We start from the raw sequence: 19,171 nt of genomic DNA on the forward strand, positions 1-19,171 counted from the left end.
AAAACCACAGCCTTCAGTCGGGATTATACCTCAACATAAAGAAAACAAAAATCCTCACCTGGAGCAAAGGAAGATGAAGAACACGAAGGACACGAGGAAAATATTAGCCCAAGAGACAATAGGGGCCACAAAAAGCAGAGATTCCATCAGCCTGAGACCAGAAGAACTAGATGGTGCCCTGCTACCACCAGTGACCACCCTGACAGGGAACACGACATAGAGTCTCTGACAGAGCAGGAGGGAAATTGGGTGCAGAACTCAAATTCTAGTAAAAAAGACCAGACTCAGTGGTCTGACTGAGACTGGAGGAACCCCAGAAGACATAGCCCCCGGACTCTATGTTAACCCAGAACTAAAACCATCCCGGAAGCCAACTCTTCAGCCGAAGAATAGATTGGACTATAAGACATAAAATAATACTCGTGAAGAGTGTGCTTCTTAGTTCAAGTAGATACATAGGACTAAGCAGGCAGCTTTTGTCCAGACGCAAGCTGAGAAGTCAGAAAGGGATAGGAGTTGGTTGAATGGACACAAGTAATCCAGTGTGGAAAGGAGGAATGTGCAGTCACGTTACAGGGATAGCAACTAGGGTCACATAACAATGTGTGTATAAATTTTTGTATGAGGAACTAGAGCTGTAAACACTTACCTAAAGCACAATAAAAAGAAAAAAATCCTCACAACTGGACCAATAAACAATGTCATGATAAACAGAAAATCCTGAAGTTGTCCATGATTTCATTTTACTTGGATCCACAGTCAACGCTCATGGAAAAAGCAGTCAAGAAAATGCATTGGGCAAATCTGCTGCAAAAGACCTCTTTGAAGTGTTAAAAAGCAGAGATATCACTTTGAGGACTAAGGTGCGCCTGACCCACACCGTGATATTTTCAGTCACCTCATATGTATGCAAAAGCTGGGCGATGAATAAGGAAGACTGAAGAATTGAAGCCTTTAAATTATGGTGTTGGTGAAGAATATTGACTATACCATGGACTGACAGAAGAACAAACAAGTCTGTCTTGGAAGAAGTACATCCAGAGTGCTCCTTGGAAACGAGAATGGCAAGACTTCATCTGACTTACTTTGGACATGTAGGGACCAGTCCCTGGAAAAAGACATCATGCTTGGTAAGGTAAAAAGGGTCAGCGAAAAAGAGAAAAACCCTCGATGAGATGGATTGACACAGTAGCAGTAACAATGGGCCCAAACATAACAAAGATTGTGAGGATGGTGTGGGACTGAGCAGTGTTTTGTTCTGTTGTACACAGCGTCGCTATGAGCTGTAACTGACTCAAGGACACCTAACGACAATAATGTGCTGGATTGCATCAGTGTGTATACTAAACATATTTTAAAAAAGCTCTATATCCTATTGTTTTTCAAAGCTTAGGACATAACTCTGTAAGTAAAGGCTATACAGTTACAAACTAACTTCATCACGGTGGTCGACTTATTCTGGCTCCCTTGATTTTGCGTGCCTTCTGGGACTGGAATTCCCATTGGTTGTTTACCAGGATGTGCGCAAAAGCATGCCCTTGTGTTTGTTTCATGGCAAAGAGCATTGTTGGCCCTCCTGGTTGAAGTTGCTGGATCAGCGGGCATGGATGGACAAGACAGTTCTCTCAAAATAGATCGGAGAACTGTTATCTATTAATATAATCTGTCCTTGCCCAATAACCACTCATGTTGGATCCAACTGCAAATTGGGTGAATGTAGCAAGAGTCAGACTTGAGAGCCCACTCGCACCTCTTGTATATTAGAAACAAATAGTATACTCCCAAGGGACCCACCCAGATAAGGAGTTTCATTTATATGGGAAGGGACCATAGAAGACTGATGTCAACAAAGGTGTTGAAGGGGTAGAGGCCCCATAGATTTAACAATCTTTCAAGTTGGCACCCTTGTGACCCTGCGTGAAATGGTATTTCATTGAGTGCACTGCCAGTTCCCTTCCACTGAGGTACTCGTTTTTCTTGTGTCATGTCTGCTTGACATGTATGGGTCTTTGCTTTGGGTAACTGGTGCCCCTGTTCTGTTGATGCCTTAAGCACGTGCTTATCTTGCTTATTGGATAATCCGTCCCTGAACCCACCAGCAGCTCCAAGGGAGAAACGACTTGGCAATCTGTTCCCATAAAGATTACAGCCTAGGAAACCCTATGGTAAAGTTCTACTCTGTCATACAGCATCACTATGAGTCGGAATCGACTCAACAGCATGCTACAACAATGGAGGAGAAAATAGAAACTCAGCCGAGTCCAGTGACCTAGCTGAGCTGGTTCACAAGCAGTGGAGACCAGATTAGAACACAGTCGTCTGACTCCTGGACCAATGTTCCTCTCTCCCCCGACCCAACCTCTCCTAAAGCTTCCTACATGTGGTGCACGTAGTACCTGAGTAAACAGATTCCACTTTTGACCTGAACACCTGGGCTTGTCCTTGTATTTATTCCACTGTTTAGTAAGTGTCCTCAGTTGTGACTGAGTCCAATCCAGATTTCTCCAAATGGCACATGAGTTTGTATCCCAGCTCCTCTCCTACAACCTTTCCTTAAGCCTATGCACCCGTTTTTTCTAATTAGCTTTGACTCATCTTCATTTTTATTGAAGCCTACTGTGGGGAGAGTTCTGGGCAACAATCTCATTGCATGCTAGAGTTTATCTCAATTAATTTCTGGGAGACGATGTTAGTGGGGATGAAAATGAACCACTCTGGTTATTTTTCTACTAAGAACAAGCCCAGGGGCTTCCCAGGAAGGCTGGCCTGATGTGGAGAGGGAATTCCCTGAAATGTGACCAGGGAGGTATTACAGTACTCTAGGGGTGTGGAAGTTCACAGGAGAGAGGGTATATTTCTGTTGTCTTTCCTTCCTGTCTCCCTTTCATGGGCAGGAGAAATTTCAACCCCTCGTGGAGATCAGACAAGACAAGCCTGCTCTGGGCACTCATTCAGAGGACCCTGTCCTGCAGGCCCAAGACTAGGGTAAGGTGACCCTGCCCTTCTGTGACCCTGAGGGTGATGCCTCCTTAAATTGTGCACCCCGGATACCTCACTTGCCTCATCCTAGTCCTGGCCCTCCTTTGTTCAGCTGTCCTCTCTAAGGGGAGGGAAGTTCTCAGGGCCAAGGTAATATACCCACTTAGAGCCTAAGGCCCCCCTTCTAGGCCCTGGAATTCCAATGGCCTGCAGCCTTTTCTAGAGGCTGCACAGTCTTCTTCCCCTGAGGGCACACCCCACTTGGGATACACCCCTGAGCAGGAGGAGTGTCCACATGCTCATACACAAGGCCCTTTGAAGTAAAAGACAAATCTAGGGTTGGGAAGAAAATGTGACCACGATCTAACTCTGTTTATCTTGCCATGCTCCGGGACAGAAATCCAACGGTTTGAGGATTCTAAATTTGAATCTGGCCATCTACATTCTTGTTGTTTGTTGCTAGTTGGCGTTGAGTCAATTCCACTCAGATACCCAAGGTGTGCAGAGTAAAACTGTGCTCCATAGGGTTTTCAAGGCTGCGACTTTTCGGAAGTAGATGACCAGGTCTGTCCTCCAAGGCACCTCTGGGTGGGTTCATACCAACAATATTTCTGCCAGCACTTGAGTGCTTAACTGTTTGTGCCACCCAGCAGCTCCACATCCTTAAGGAGGTGTATTTGTCGGGATAAAAGGACAGAACATCTCTTATTTGACAATGCGTTAGTTTGATTATAACTTTTAACAATTTAAACACACAGTGTGTGGGCCTCCATTCGCACTCTTGACCCAGGCCCCACAAATGTTAAATGTGTGCTGGGGGAAACAGTCTCAGGAGATGATGACTTAAAATTCAGAAGCCCCGTGGGGAAGTGACGCACCCACCCTTTGCTACAGGTATGTGCTTCTTGTGTATGACCCGTGAAATGAAGACTTTCTAGTAATTTGTGACTGTGCCTGTTGGGGTAGAGTGTTGAGGTGGTATGTGATTGAATGTGTAGTGTGTGTGTGTGTGTGTGTGTGTGTGTGTGTGTGTGTGTGTGTGGAGGATTAGTTAGCACAGTCAGTCCTGAAGACAAGGACATTTTGGGTATGGAAGAAGTATGGCACTCTGCATGAGAATGTTCTTGACGTTGTCCATGAAGGGAGCAGCTAAAGGAGGTGGGGGCCCTACAACACAGAAACTGGCTGGAATCAAATCTGCCTCTTCAGGGTTTGGGGGGAAATACTATAGAGCCCTACCCCAAAGACTCCTTAAATTTCTCCACCTCTTTCCTCTTCCCTCAGGGCCTTCAAGTTTCCTACAGAATACACACACACAGAGAGATACACAGACATACAGAGACATACAGACACACAAGTACAGGTAGAAACACAGACACAGACACACAAGTGCACCCAGAGACACAAACACACACAGACAGAAAGACACACACACACACGTATACAAGATGGGCCATATCACCTCCCAAGGGTTTTCCCTTCCTTGCTCCTTCAGCTTTTTACTCTTCTGCCACTTCCCACCACCCATTTTGACCTAATAGGTTTGACTTTGTACAAAAAGCAGCCCACCTCTTGGTGGCCCCTGGAGAAGTACAATGTTACCCAGGCATAGGCTATATGTATAGCCTTGGACACACAGGAGGAAATAACACTAGACCCTCTCCTAGGTCACTTTCAGATGAAAGGTTCCAAGTCCCTATGGAGTCCCAGCCCCAGAACAGAATAGGCCATGACAAAAGTCATTTCTGGATTGTGTCCATGGTCAGGACCATGAAAGACAGACATACCCAGACTGGTGCCCCTTCTTTTGGGGTGCCCACTGGCAGCACACCCTTTCAGGTCTACCACATGCACCTGGGTTTAGAGATTCTCAGACCCAAGCTCCCTGCTAATGGCTCTGCTAGCCCAAACTTCCCCTCACAATTCCACACCACACATGGGATGCGGCTGGAGAGTAGAGGGGCCCTCTCAGGAAAGGATCTTCCCCCGCTGAGCCTGGACATGGCTAGCTCAGAAAGCAGCTTGGACATGAGCTGCCTGCTAGGTTGAAGCAAAAAAAGAAAAAAAAAGTTGGCCTGAAAAAAACCCTCCCAGCTTCACCTTCTGCTTTATCCAGGGCCCCTGATGAAAAGACAGTGCCAAGGCCTGATCATCCCATCTGATCTAGCCCCTCCTCTCCCTGATTTGCTGTACAAATATGGGGTCACTGTGAAGTTGGGGGAACAGTAAATCTTCCCTCATTCTTTTACTCATGCCCTCACCGCTGCAGATGCTGCTAAGGAAAAATGGAATCCCTGTGGGCTCTAGCAGTCCAGCAGTCTCTTCTTTGCTCTTCTCTGATCACTTCCAGAATGCAGAGGCCAGAAGAAGAGGCCCACGCCGCTCCCCTAGAGTGACAGCCCCCTCTTTCTCCTCCTGAGCTGGGTTCCACCACTCTCAGCAAGCACCTGTCACATCCTGAGCCCTGGACCAGGCTCTGGGGATCAGAAACCAGTGAGACCTGGGGAACCTGGGAAATCATTGTTCATAGCTTCCTTCCAGGAGGAAGCTTTGAATATATCTGCCTCCCCTTCCCATTAGTTGCTATTGAGTCTACTCCAACTCACGGTGACCCCATGTGTGTCCGAGCAGAACTGTGCTCCACAGGATTTTCAGTGGCTGATTTTTCAGAAGTAGATCAACAGGCCTTTCCTCTGAGGTGCCTCTGGGTGAACTTCAACTTAGAACCTTTCGGTTAGCAGTCATGGACATTAACTCCTTGTACGACCCAGGAGCCTCACCTTTCTCAAACCAAAAAAAAGGCAAACCCATTGCCGCCAAGTCAATTCCAACTCATAGCGTTCCTATACACCTTCCTAAACCCATTGCCATCAAGTCAAGACCCTATAGGACAGAGTAGAGCTGCCCCATAGGGTTTCCAAGGAGCACCTGGTGGATTTGAACTGCCAACCTTTGGGTTAACAGCCAAAGGTTGCTCTTAACCACTACACCACCAAGGTTTCCATACACCTTCCTAGTCTCCTCCAAATTGCTAGGGAGTTTCTGGGTCTGGGAGAGGTAGGCTGTTTGTTTCCTCAAAACATAAGGCACGGTGATATAGGGCCGGCCTGGCTTCTGTCTGAGGAGCCACTGTGGGAAAGAAGGGGCTGGGCTTGCTGAAGGAGGGACCTCCCCGTGAGGGCCTCAGGACCAACGCAGCACCTGCTGTGTGGCAGCCTTTGCAAGAGTACAGACTTTGAGAACTCCTGGAAACCTACTCCTCCAACTCTGGGTCACCAAGGAAGGCTTCTATTAAGCTCAGACTGAAGGAGGCTGAGAGGCAGTAGACTGGGCACAACTCCTTTTATACAGAAGAGAGGCACCAGGACTTAGGGTGACCCATTGCCTGTTTACCTGAGATTGAGGAGTTCCCTGGGACATGGGAATTTCAGTGCTAAAACCAAAACAACCCTGGGTAAACTGGGACGGCAGGTCACCTTAACTGAGGCTCTCTGGAAAAGGATCTTCCCTCCCTAAGCCTGAACATAGCTAGCTCAGAGAGGGGCTTGGACACAAGCTGCCTGCTAGTGGTTCTGTCTGGCTCTGCTAGCCCAAAACTTCCCTCACTATTCCACCTCAGGCAAGAGGAGAGGCTGGAGAGTGGAAGGGGCTGTGGGCAGCTTAGTTGCTGTCACCGAAAGACAGGAAGAAGGCAGGTGTTTATGATCTTCATTTGGTGGGGTGGAGATTCCCTCAGCTGTCTGCGGAAGGCCATGAGGCTGCACACAGAGCCTGGATGTCAGGGAAGAGTGCTGGGGAGGACAAAGGGTGCTGACATGTCCTTGAAGCCTGGGGCATCGGGCGGCAGCTGCTCCCATGGTATAAATGTTGGCAAACATGGGGAATGAATTTTAATTCCCCGGTGTCTACTCCTCCCAGGGACCCAGAGGGCAGGCCTCAGGGAAAACAGACTTCCAGGGCTGTCCAGGTGCTAAGCCTCAGACGCCAGATGCAAATTTGTTTTTTTAGACCTGTCCCAGGGAAATGGCTCCTTTCCAGGGGTCCAAATTGGAAGTTGTAGGGAGATGTGCCAAGAAGAAAAGGACTGTTGAATTAACGCTGGTCTGACTTGGCAGATTCCATAGAGGCCACCTTGTCCAGGCCCCTTATCTGGCAAGCAAGAACCCAAAATCCAGATAGGCTGAGTCACTAGGTCAGGATGGTACAGTCCCAGGTAAATGGTCCACCATGGTTAGAACGCAGCAGCTGGAACATTGCTTTCTACTATCAGATGCCCCAGTTAGAGGTTCCTTGGAAGGGAGGTAGGGGGCACAAGTCTGCAGTTCAGAAGGTAAAGCCTGCCCTGTGGAAGCCTCTGCCTTCTTGGAGCCCACTTGCTGTTGCAGGGGACACGCACGAATGGGGGAACTGTGCCTTCCTGGGCCAGAACTGCTTTCTCTGTTCTCTTTGATCCCCCCAGCTTGGTCCACTCCAGCACCAGTTGTTGCTGGAGAAACTTCTCCAACAGATTCCCCTGGACCTGGAGTGCTCTGCCCTGGGGCCTCGGGGACACCAGAAATCTGCAGAGGATGCCTGCCTGCTCCACCCCTCCCTTTCCAGCCTTGGAATGTAGAAGAAAGACCAGCCTCACCTCTCAGGAGTAGGATGATACTCCCTACATGTTGTTGTTAGCTGCCTTCAAGTTGGCCTGACTCATGGCAAAACCATGCACGATGGGATTGAACCGTCATGATCCACAGGGTTTTCATTGGCTGATTTTCAGAAGGAGATCACCAGGCCTTTCTTCCTATTCTGTTTTAGTCTGGAAGCTCTGCTAAAACCTGTTCAGCATCACAGCAACACAAAAGCCTCCACTGACAGACAGGCGGTGGCCACACACGCGATACATAGGCTGAAATGGGACTCAGGCCTCCCACACGGAAGGTGAGAATTCTACACTGAACCACCACTGCCTCCACTCCCCACCAACGTCCCACAAACCCTCCTAGGGGCGGAGGTATTCCAAACACGCTTTAAAGACGGTTCTGCATTAGCGACACTGGGCTCCGGTCATTGTAACAGGAAGCAGAGTCCAGTGACTGAGGTGAAGCAAACCCAAAGAGTACATTTTGGTCTGTCAGAGTAGGGGGTGGGGAAGAACCCAGAGCCAGGGTGCTGAGGGAGGTGGGAGAGTAGGGCAGGGGAAACTGGCTTATTGTGACCCTAATACTCTCCAGCATGTTTTCTCCTTTTCAACCCGGGCAACTGAGAGCTTGACTTTAACTAATGCCATGATGAACCTATAAGTTTCTCCCCTTCCTCTGCCTGCCTTCTCCTTCCCACATACCTCTGCTGATAACTTTGTTTTGATCTGATGCAAATAACTTTGTTTTGTTCTGTCCCACCACCTATGACTTACAGCCCCCCTACCTCCTGGAAATTAGAGCCCAGGTGTCTGATATAAATATCTTTAGCCTGCTAAGGAGATGTCCAGCATGTGTCTCTTTAGTCTAGTAGTCTCTTGTTGAAACAGGCTGCTCAGCCATATCTTGAACAGTACCTGAGCCAATTTTTTTTCCTTCTTCTTTCTGTCCTTTCCCTCCCCTAGCCCATCCCTGCCTCCAAGTAAGATCCTGATGTTAGCTCCCCGAATGGTTAAGTGTTGACCAATGTTTCCTCCAAGACTGTGGAAAACAAGTGATATTGATCTAAGCCTGTCAAATAAGACGAAGGATGGCACCAGCTACCCCCTGAGCTGATGGGATAATGGCAGGACAAGATCAACATGTTTGAGATACGACCACCAAAACCAAACAGAAGAAAGAGAGTGCACATTCCACAAGTCCCTAAAACTTATGGCCCCTTTTCCCTTAAAAACCCGAGCTGATCGGTAGTCTAGTGAGACAGGAGACTTTAGGAGATCATTCCCCTCTGTCTCCATATACCGGTAGATCTAATAAAGCTCTTGCTACCCACCTCACCCCTGTCTCAAGAATTGGCTATTTGCAGCAGGCGGCTCTATCTCGCAAAATTGCAGTAACATTGTCACTATCTTGTAATGAATAACTCCTCGGGCCATGCCATCTACGGGCTACAAAGACACTTCCAACCTCTGTAAAAATTAAATATAAGCTGTAATATAAAAATGCCTTTTGGGACTCCATAGAGACAGCCTCCCTTACTGTCAGATCCCCGGTGGTGGACACCTCCTAAATAAACTTTCTCACTCTTTCTAACTTGAAGTATATTTCACTGGCTCGACTGGTCCAGGGCATGGACCTTAACCACCCAAACCAAACCCAAACCCACTGCCGTCAAGTTGATTCCAGCTCATAGCGAACCTATAGGACAGAGTAGAACTGCGTCATAGAGTTTCCAAGGAGCACCTGGCAGAGTCAAACTGCTGACCTGTTGGTTAGCAGCCGTAGCACTTAACCACTACGCCACCAGGGTTTCCAGACCCTAACCAGGCAAGAGTTATTCTTTCATGAGGGTCCTTATGGGTTGAATTGTGTCCCCCAAGGATATGGGTTGTAAATTCTAATCTCTATACCTGTGATTGGAGCCCTGGTGGTGCAGTGGTAAAGAGCTCGGCTGCTAACCAAAAGCTCAGCAGTTCAAATCCACCAGTCACTCCTTGGAAACACTATGGAGCAGTTCTACTCTGTCCTAAAGGATTGCTATGAGTTGGAATTGACTGGAAGGTAACAGGTTTGGTTTGGTTTGATTTATAACTGTGGTTATAATCCCATTTAGGAATAGGTTCTCTTTGTTATGTTAATGAGGAAGCATTAGTTAGTGTAGGGTGTGTCTTAAATCAATCTCTTTTGGGTTATAAAAGAGCAGATTAAGCAAGCAAGCAAGTACAGAGCAGAAGGCCCATGCCACATGATTGCCGAGAAGCCTTGGTATAGAAGCTGAAAAAGAGACAAAGATCTTCCCCCAGAGCAGATACAGAGAGAGAGAGCCTTCCCCTAGAGCTGGCATCCTGAATTTGGACTTCAAGCCTCCTAAACTGTGAGAAAATAAATTAGTTTGTTAAAGCCACCTAGTTGTGGTATTTCTGTTACAGAGGACTAGATAACTAAAGGTCTTATGTATATGTATGGCCAGGAGAAGGCAGAGGAGAGAGAATAACAACAGAGGGACCTGGAAACAACCATCTCTGACAGCGACTGTGCCAGCTTTTAGTATTTGTACCATTTCAGTACTGTGGTTTGAGCCCAGCACCTCCAAAAACAAAATGCAGGAAAAAGCCTGAGGAATGTTTCCCAAGGAATGGCAGGGCTGCCTCCTTGTTTCCTGCAGGAAATGCAGGACTCCAGGGAAGCTGCCACAAGGAGAAAGAGCCTGCCTACCACGGGGCCCTGGGGCTCCACAAGCTCACAGAAGGAGCAGATGGGAACGAGCTTCACCCTGGGCATGGCTGTGTGCATGGCAGCCAGGAGCAACCTTCTTGGGAAGCCTCGGAAGGCTTGACAGCTCTGCCCAGGCAGGTGGGAAGCTGAATCCTCCGGGGGCAGGGCACAGGTTTCCTGCAGGTGGAAGTGCCCGGACTGATTCAACACTAGCCTCTTGGAGCTCCCGTAGTAATTACTGCCTCACCACCCAGCTTCCTGCCCGGATGGCTACTAATGATTTATTGCAAATAAGTCTCATTGCCCCCAATAAAACAGTTGGCTTCTCTACCTCTGAATTCCCTACAAAGCTTAACACAGCTGGGCACCCAGCTAGTCCTCATTAAAATCCTTCTGGGACCTGAGTCTTCTCTCCCTTCCTTGCCCCTAACTCCACCCCTGCGTTCCAGCAGCTGGCCCAGGGGAACGGAGCTGGCCTAGTCCACTTGCTTCTCTTTGCTTGGCTGAGGCCTGCTCTCGCAGATGCTAGCTCCTGAGTCTGTAGATGTGACTGCTCGCCTGGCAGAAAACGCCAGGAGCTTCTGTAGGTGAACAGGGACTAGCTATCAGCAAGTTCTCTATTAGGATACTCTTCAAAGTTCTTCCGTGGAGGGCATTCATTTGTAACGTTTGAGTCAGGCCGTGAATCTCAGTGAGAAGTGGAAATCTGTAAGACTATTGCCTGAGAAGGGTTTCGGACAGGATTTACGAAACTCCCCTGGGTTTCAGTTATTTCACCTACAGAAAGCAGGAATGACAATGCATTACTGTAGACAGGTGACTAGATCAAATGACCTTATAAAGGTACCTTCCAGTTCTACACTTCCGTGAATACTGGACCACCTAGTTCATCCATGCACAAGGCAATGACATGGATTTGGAGTAAAAAGACCCAGAGGTCACACCCTGGCTCTGGCACTGACTAGCTGGTTGGTCTTGGGGAAGTCAGTTAATCTCTCTCAACTAATTCTCATGTCTGTAAAGCAGAGATAGGAAGGTCTGGGTGGTGCAAACAGTTGACACACTCAGCTGCTAACCAAAAGGTTGGAGGTTATTTCACCCAGATGTGGCTTGGAACAAAGGTCTGGCAATCTACTTCTGAAAAATCAGCCATTGAAAACTACAGACCACAGTTAAACTCCGACACGTACGCTGTCTCCGTAAGTTGGAACTGACTCACCAGTAATTGGCTTTAAAGTGGAGATACTACTTTCACCACATAAATGTCATGAGATTTAAATGAGATAGTACATGTGAGCAGGTTTTCTAAACTGTAGAGTGTTATTCAAATATTACTAATTATTCTTAACAAGTCATAAGGACTGTAATGAATAAAAAAAATTTTTTTTTTAAACCTTCCTTTTTTTTTTTTAAATAAGAAAATGCACAAGGTTGACCCCAGAGGACCCCTGATGGTGCAGTGGTTAAGAGCTCGGCTGCTAACTGAAAGGTCAGTGATTTCAAATCCACCAGCCACTCCTTGGAAACTTTATGGGGTGATTCTACTCTCTTCTCTAGGGTTGCTATGAGTGAGAACTTATTCGACGGTGAGCTTGTCTTTTTTGACATCAGAAACATAACAACGGTCATAGTTGTTGGAGGTACTGTTAGCTCTTCCCTCCCCAGGTGGACGAGCTCTTCCAACGCTGCCTCCTGAGATAGGTGCTGATCTTGGGGTCAAGGCACAGGGTCTGAGCTCTAAGGACACAGGAGGAGACTATTTGCCACCCTTCAAGGCCTCCCACGTTGCTTCTGCAATTTGACTGCACATTCCCAGCAACCTTTTCCCCAATAAACTGACAGTAAATTGGGGCACTTTGTTTTTAGTGCACTTCCTGCGAAGGGAGCAGACCCTCCAGGAATGAGTGGTCGTTTGCATTACCCCTCAAAAAAAAAAACAAAATGCTGATAAAATCACAAAGTTGTGTTATTGCCAAACGCTAATTGTAAGCACCATAAAAAATTCATTGCCATTTTTAGAAACAAGATGCCAATTGCATTCTAATTGCTAGAGAGGAGAGAGTCGGGTAGCAGCTTAACCGGGAAAACGCTAACTGGGCATAAACAAGAAAAAAAGCTCCCCAAGCCAAAAGGCCCAATTCTGAAACAAGAGCTAAGATGAAATGGGTCTTATGGGGAAGCCAGACCTTTCCTAAGAGATCATTATCTTCTGTGGTTCTCACACTCGAAGCATCCAAGTACCTGGATGGCTAAGGCTTTTTGTTCCATATCACGACATGTAGATTTAAGAAATTCAGATAATTTAAATAAATAAACAAACGCATATGCCAAAATTCTAGAGCTCAAAAGTTTTTAAACACCAAACAAAAACAAAAACCCACTGCCGTCAAGTCGATTCCGACTCATAGCGACACTATGTGACAGAGTAAAAATCTACCCAGTTAGAGTTTCCAAGGAGTGCCTGGTGAATTCAAACTGCCAACCTTTTAGTTTGCAGCTGTACCACTTAACCACTATGCCACCCGGGTTTCCAAAGCTTTAAGAAATATAAATAGGAGAAAAATTGTAACTTTATCCTTTAACATGTGTGTGAAAACTGAACCAAGACTATATACATCGTTTCAATTTTAATAACAGAACTCTTTGGATCAGTTCACAGGAGTGTAATTTTAAAACAAATGCCCTATTTCTATTCCAATTTCCTGTTTTAAAATTCTCCCACCCCAGGCAGGGCCAACCAGAACTGAGGTAGAAACAGGAAGTGGATCTTGAAGTATGAGCAGGAAGTGTGTCTTCAGGTGAGTACAGGAAGTGGGTGAGACCAACAGGAGAGCGAGAAGGAACATGGCTCCCATAAGCTTGGTCTGGATAGGCCCAGCCTTGACCCATCAGCCCAGGAGACTCTCTGCCAGGGGCTCCACTAGCGAGGCACTGAGCCCTCCTGAGGACACAGGGAAAAGGCAGGACTGGGGGTCATCTCTGAGCATTCTTCCAAAAGATGTGCACAGCCACTTCCTGCCATCTGTTTCTCTCCACCTCCTGCCTCTCTCCTTCTGCCCACATCCTTCGGCATCTCCACCCTCCCAACCCAGCCTCAGTATCTCTTCTGTCAGAGAGCTTCTCTGGTGAGACAGAGGTACTGAAAACAGGGCCTGAGGGCGAAGGTGTCCAGCCTGTGAGTGGTGACTGTCTGCAGTAGAGTGGTAGCTAATCCACACCTTCTGCATCCAGGTGCTGCTGCTTCTTCTCCATCTAGTGGACTTGCTGGAAACCCCAGGAAACATGAGGCTAGTACGCGGTGAGATTGGATGAAACAAGGGGATGTAAATATAAAGGAGCTGGATTCACTGCCTGGGTCTACCATGTACTAGCCGAGCAACTTTTACTTCAAGGAAATCACTTAACCATTCAGAAATTTGATTTCCACATCTATCATGTGGGGCTAAAATATCTGCTTCTCTGTAAGTTTTGAAGGAGAAGATTTATGCGTGCCTCCCCTATAAACTCTAAGATTTACTATCTAGTACCCCCTCGCCCCTACGTGTCTGTCACTTTGTCGTACTGTGGGAGCTTGCGTGTTGCTGTGATGCTGGAAACCATGCCAACAGTATTCAGATACCAGCAGGATCACCCATGGAGGATAGGTTTCAGCTGAGCTTCCAGACTAAGACAGACCAGGAAGAAGGACCCGGCAGTCTACTTCTGAAAAGAATTAGCCAGTGGAAAACTTATGAATGGCAGCAGAACATTGTCTGATACAGTGCTGGAAAATGAGCCCCCCAGGTTGGAAGGCACTCAAAAGATGACTGGGGAAGAGCTGCCTCCTCAAAGTAGAGTCGACCTTAATGACGTGGATGGAGTAAAGCTTAGGGAACCTTCACTTGCTGATATGGCCCAACTCAAAATGAGAAGAAACAGCTGCAAACATCCATTAATAATTGGAACCTGGAATGTATGAAGTATGAATCCAGGAAAACTGGAAATCGTCAAAAATTAAATGGAACGCATAAACTTCGATATCCTAGGCACTAGTCAGCTGAAATGGACTGGTATTAGCCATTTTGAATCGGACAATCAGATAGTCTACTACGCTAGGAATGACAACTTGAAGAGGAATGGTGTTGCATTCATCATCAAAAAGAACGTTTCAAGATCCATCCTGAAGTACAACGCTGTCAGTGATAGGATAATATCCATACGCCTACAAGGAAGACCAGTTAATACTATTATTCAAATTTACGCACAAACCACTAGGGCCAAAGATGAAGAAATAGAAGATTTTTATCAGCTGCTGCAGTCTGATGTTGATCGAACATGCAATCAAGATGTATTGATAATTACTGGTGATTGGAACATGAAAGTTGGAAACAAAGAAGGATTAGTAGTTGGAAACTATGGCCTTGGTGATAGAAACAATGCCGGAGATCGAATGATAGAATTTTGCAAGACCAACGACTTCTTCACTGCAAATACCTTCTTTCAACAACATAAATGGCGACTATACACATGGACCTTGCCAGATGGAACACACAGAAATAAAATTGACTACATCTGTGGAAAGAGACAATGGAAAAGCTCGATATCATCAGTCAGAACAAGGCCAGGGGCCAACCGTGGAACAGACCATCAATGGGTCATATGGAAATTCAAGCTGAAACTGAAGAAAATCAGAGCAAGTCCACGAGAGCCAAAATATGACCTAGAGTATATCCCACCTGAATTTAGAGACCATCTGAAGAATAGATTTGATGCATTGAACACTAGTGACCGAAGACCAGACGAGTTGTGGAATGACATGACACACGAAGAAAGCAAGAGGTCATTGAAAAGACAGGAAAGAAAAAAAAGACCAAGATGGATGTCAGAGGAGGCTCTGAAATTTGCTCATGAATGTTGAGCAGCTAAAGCAAAAGGAAGAATTGATGAAGTAAAAGAACTGAACAGAAGATTTCAAAGGGCCTCTCAAGAAGACAAAGTAAAGTATTATAATGACATGTGCAAAGAGCTGGATATGGAAAACCAAAAGCGAAGAACACGCTCGGCATTTCTCAAGCTCAAAGAACTGAAGAAAAAATTCAAGCCTCAAGTTGCAATAGTGAAGGATTCCATGGGGAAAATATTAAACGACGCAGGAAGCATCAAAAGAACATGGAAGGAATACACAGTGTCATTGTACCAAAAAGAATTAGTCGATATTCAACCATTTCAAGAGGTAGCATATGATCAGTAACCGAAGGTACTGAAGGAAGAAGTCCAAGCTGCTCTGAAGGCACTGGCAAAAAACAAAGCTCCAGGAATTGATGGAATATCAATTGAGATGTTTCAACAAACCGATGCAGCGCCGAAGGTGCTCACTTGTCTATGCCAAGAAGTATGGAAGAGAGCTTCCTGGCCAACTGACTGGAAGAGATTCATATTTATGCCAAGAAAGGTGATCCAACCGAATGTGGAAATTATAGAACAATATCATTAATATCACACGCAAGCAAAATTTTGCTGAAAAGATCATTCAAAAATGGCTGCAGCAGTATATTGACAGGGAACTGCCAGAAATTCAGGCCGGTTTCAGAAGAGGACACATGTCAGATGGATCCTGGCTGAAAGCAGAGAATACCAGAAGAACGTTTACCTGTGTTTTATTGACTATGCAAAGGCATTCGACTGTGTGGATCATAACAAATTATGGATAACATTGCGAAGAATGGGAATTCCAGAATACTTAATTGTGCTCATGAGGAACCTTTACATAGATCAAGAGGCAGTTGTTCGGACAGAACAAGGGGATACTGATTGGTTTAAAGTCAGGAAAGGTGTACGTCAGGGTTGTATTCTTTCACCATACCTATTCAATCTGTATGCTGAGCAAATAATCCGAGAAGGTGGACTATATGAAGAAGAATGGGGCAACAGGATTGGAGGAAGACTCATTAGCAACCTGCATTACACAGATGACACAACCTGGATTGCTGAAAGTGAAAAGGACTTGAAGAGCTTACTAATGAAGATCAAAGACCACAGCCTTCAGTACGGATTGCACCTCAACATAAAGAAAACAAAAATCCTCACAACTGGACCAATGAGCAACATCATGATAAATAGAGAAAAGATTGAAGTTGTCAAGGATTTCATGTTACTTGGATCCACAATCAACAGCCATGGAAGCAGCAGTCAAGAAATCAAAAGACACATTGCTTTGGGTAAATCTGCTGCAAAGGACCTCTTCAAAGTGTTGAAGAGCAAAGATGGCACCCTGAAGACTAAGGTGCACCTGACCCAAGCCATGGTATTTTCAATCGCATCATATGCATGTAAAAGCTGGACAATAAATTAGGAAGACCGAAGAAGAATTGATGCCTTTGAATTGTGGTGTTGGCGAAGAATATTGAATATACCATGGACTGCCAAAAGAACAAACAAATCTGTCTTAGAAGAAGTACAACCAGGATGCTCCTTGGAAGCAAGAATGGCAAGACTGCATCTTACTTACTTTGGACATGTTGTCAGGAGAGATCAGTTCCTGGAGAAGGACATCATGCTTGGCAAAGTACAGGGTCAGTGGAAAAGAGGAAGATCCTCAACAAGGTGGATTGGCACAGTGGCTGCAACAATGAGCTCAAGCATAAAAACGATTGTAAGGATGGCTCAGGACTGGGCAGTGTTTCGTTCTGTTGTGTATAGGGTCGCTATGTGTCAAAACCAATTTGACAGCACCTAACAGCAACAACCCTCTTGCTGCCCCCATGCCCACCCTTGGAGAAAGGTGCTTTTCATTCTGGACCCTGCATTTGTAACTTACTTAATACCAGTAAAGTGTGTTGATACACGTTATCTCATTTGGCCCTCCCATTGAACAGATGACGGTGAATGGCTTGCTCAATGTCACGCTAGATTTAATTCATTGCAGAGCCCAAACTGCTATATGCTGAGCTCTTTCCATCGTGCAGGGCATGTGGGCTCAGGTAACTGCCTTAGCACCCAGGAATGAATGATGGCAATAAATAAATACGTAAACAACACTTAGTGATCACTCACTGTAAGCCTCAAACTGTGCTAAGCAGTTTACAGGTCTTAACTCATTTAATGGTTGCAACAGCACATAAGGTAGGCATGACGTTATTCCTGGGGGAAATGAGGGTTAAGAAGGTCAGGAACTTGCCAAAGGTCACACAGGAAGTGGTGAACCTGGGCTATAAACTGAGGTGTACTCTTTCCCAGTTAATGCTTCCAAAAAAAAAAAGCAAACCTGTTGCCGTCCAGTCAATTTGGACTCATAGCAACCCTACAGGACAAAGTAGAACTGCCCCATAGAGTTTCCAAGGACCACCTGTTGGACTTGACTGATGATGTCTTGATCAGCAACTGTAGTGCTTAACCTCTACGCCATCAGTTAATGCTTAAATTGATAGAAATCCAATAGTTCTACTTTGTAAGCTACTCCACCCATTCTGCGGAGCATTCCCTAGTCCCCTCCCCAGTTCCCAATAGGCACCAGGCCATGGGTGCAGTTCTCAGTTTCCAAGGAGCAGCTCCTTTGAACCACCCCCCTCCAACCCCTGTCTCTAAACTCACCTGTGCTATGTCATGGATCCAGTCCAGGAAGGCGGCTACTTTGGTGTAGATTCCTGGGTAGTTGAGCTCCGCACAGCCATGGCCCCAGCTGACCACCCCCACCAGGTGCCACGTGCCCCCATCTGGGCACAGCAGGGGGCCCCCGCTATCCCCCTGAGGGATCCAGGTACAGAGACATGACAGACAGCCAGTTAGCCCTGCCTCATGAAGGAGCATCAGGCCCCCATGGGAAGGGAACTGGACTGTCCTTCCCAGCCTTGCCTGGCTCCTGCATGGATACCTGCTTGCCTCGCCCCTATGTAAACCCTCAGCGGGCACTGCTAGGCTGCCCAGGGACCCCTCCTCCTTGAGAGGCTTTCTCATGCTGACATGATCAGACCAAGGTACCTGGCCACAGCAGGCCCTTCTGCCCTCCATCCACCACAGAGTCCCTGGCAGGGGAGCCACACCTGGCACGCATCTGCCCTCCCATCCAGGTAGCCGGCACACAGCATGTGGGAAGTGAGGGCCCCGCTGTACATGCAAGAGCTGCTGCAGAGCTGGGTGCTGAGCAGGGTCCTGGGTCCTGGAGCGTGTCGGAACTGTGTGCTGCCATGACACCAGCAGGGAGGGATGCAGAGAGCAAGGCCCAGAGAGGGAGAGCAACAAGACGGGAGGTAGTTAGAGGCACCAAAGACACAGAGACCCAAAGGGGAGCCCAGAGTGGGAGCCATGGACCCTGCGCAAGGAGGCAGGGTCTGGGGGCCAGGACTGGAAAGAGGAGGAGCCAGCCTCACACACGCCCCAAATGCTGAGGGCAGGGCAAGCCTGGGAAGAGGCAAGGGAGAGTCAAAGGGCCTGGAGTTAGAGAAACTAGGGGTTGTTCTCTCCAGAAAGACCCAGGCAGAGGAGACTGCAGGCTCTAGTCCTGGCCAAAGGTGATGCCAGGGAAAGCGGGCTGGCACTACCATGGGGCTAGGGGAGGTGGAGGTGCCTCACCCAGGGGAAGGATGCCTCTCCTCACCCCCCACACTGAACCCCTTTTGCACCTAAGGCCCTGAAAGCTGACTCACTATGGCTAGGGTCAGTGTGGCCCCAGCCAGACACCCAGCAGTGCGAGCCTCTTGGGAAATGTTGCTCCTTGGCTGGCAGGCACACCGCACTCACAATGTCTGTAGAGAGGTACGAGGTCCTCATCCCACTCAGGCTCAGCTTCTCTTCCCCAGAGCCTAAGTAGGAGGACACAGGGCTTGCAGACCGCCCTCCCCACCCCCCTCGCTTTTCAGACAGTCCTGGCTTCCTGCCAC

The 19,171-nt window shown here is 47.2% G+C and overlaps 1 pseudogene; it reads right to left on the bottom strand.

Moving 5' to 3' along the window:
* Positions 1-18,598, bottom strand: part of LOC126060941 (heat shock protein HSP 90-alpha-like) — a 134,366-nt pseudogene extending 115,768 nt beyond the window's left edge.
* Positions 18,599-19,171: the final 573 nt, after the last annotated feature.

Source organism: Elephas maximus, chromosome 17 (genome assembly GCF_024166365.1).
Source record: "Elephas maximus indicus isolate mEleMax1 chromosome 17, mEleMax1 primary haplotype, whole genome shotgun sequence".
Classification (NCBI taxonomy): domain Eukaryota; kingdom Metazoa; phylum Chordata; class Mammalia; order Proboscidea; family Elephantidae; genus Elephas; species Elephas maximus.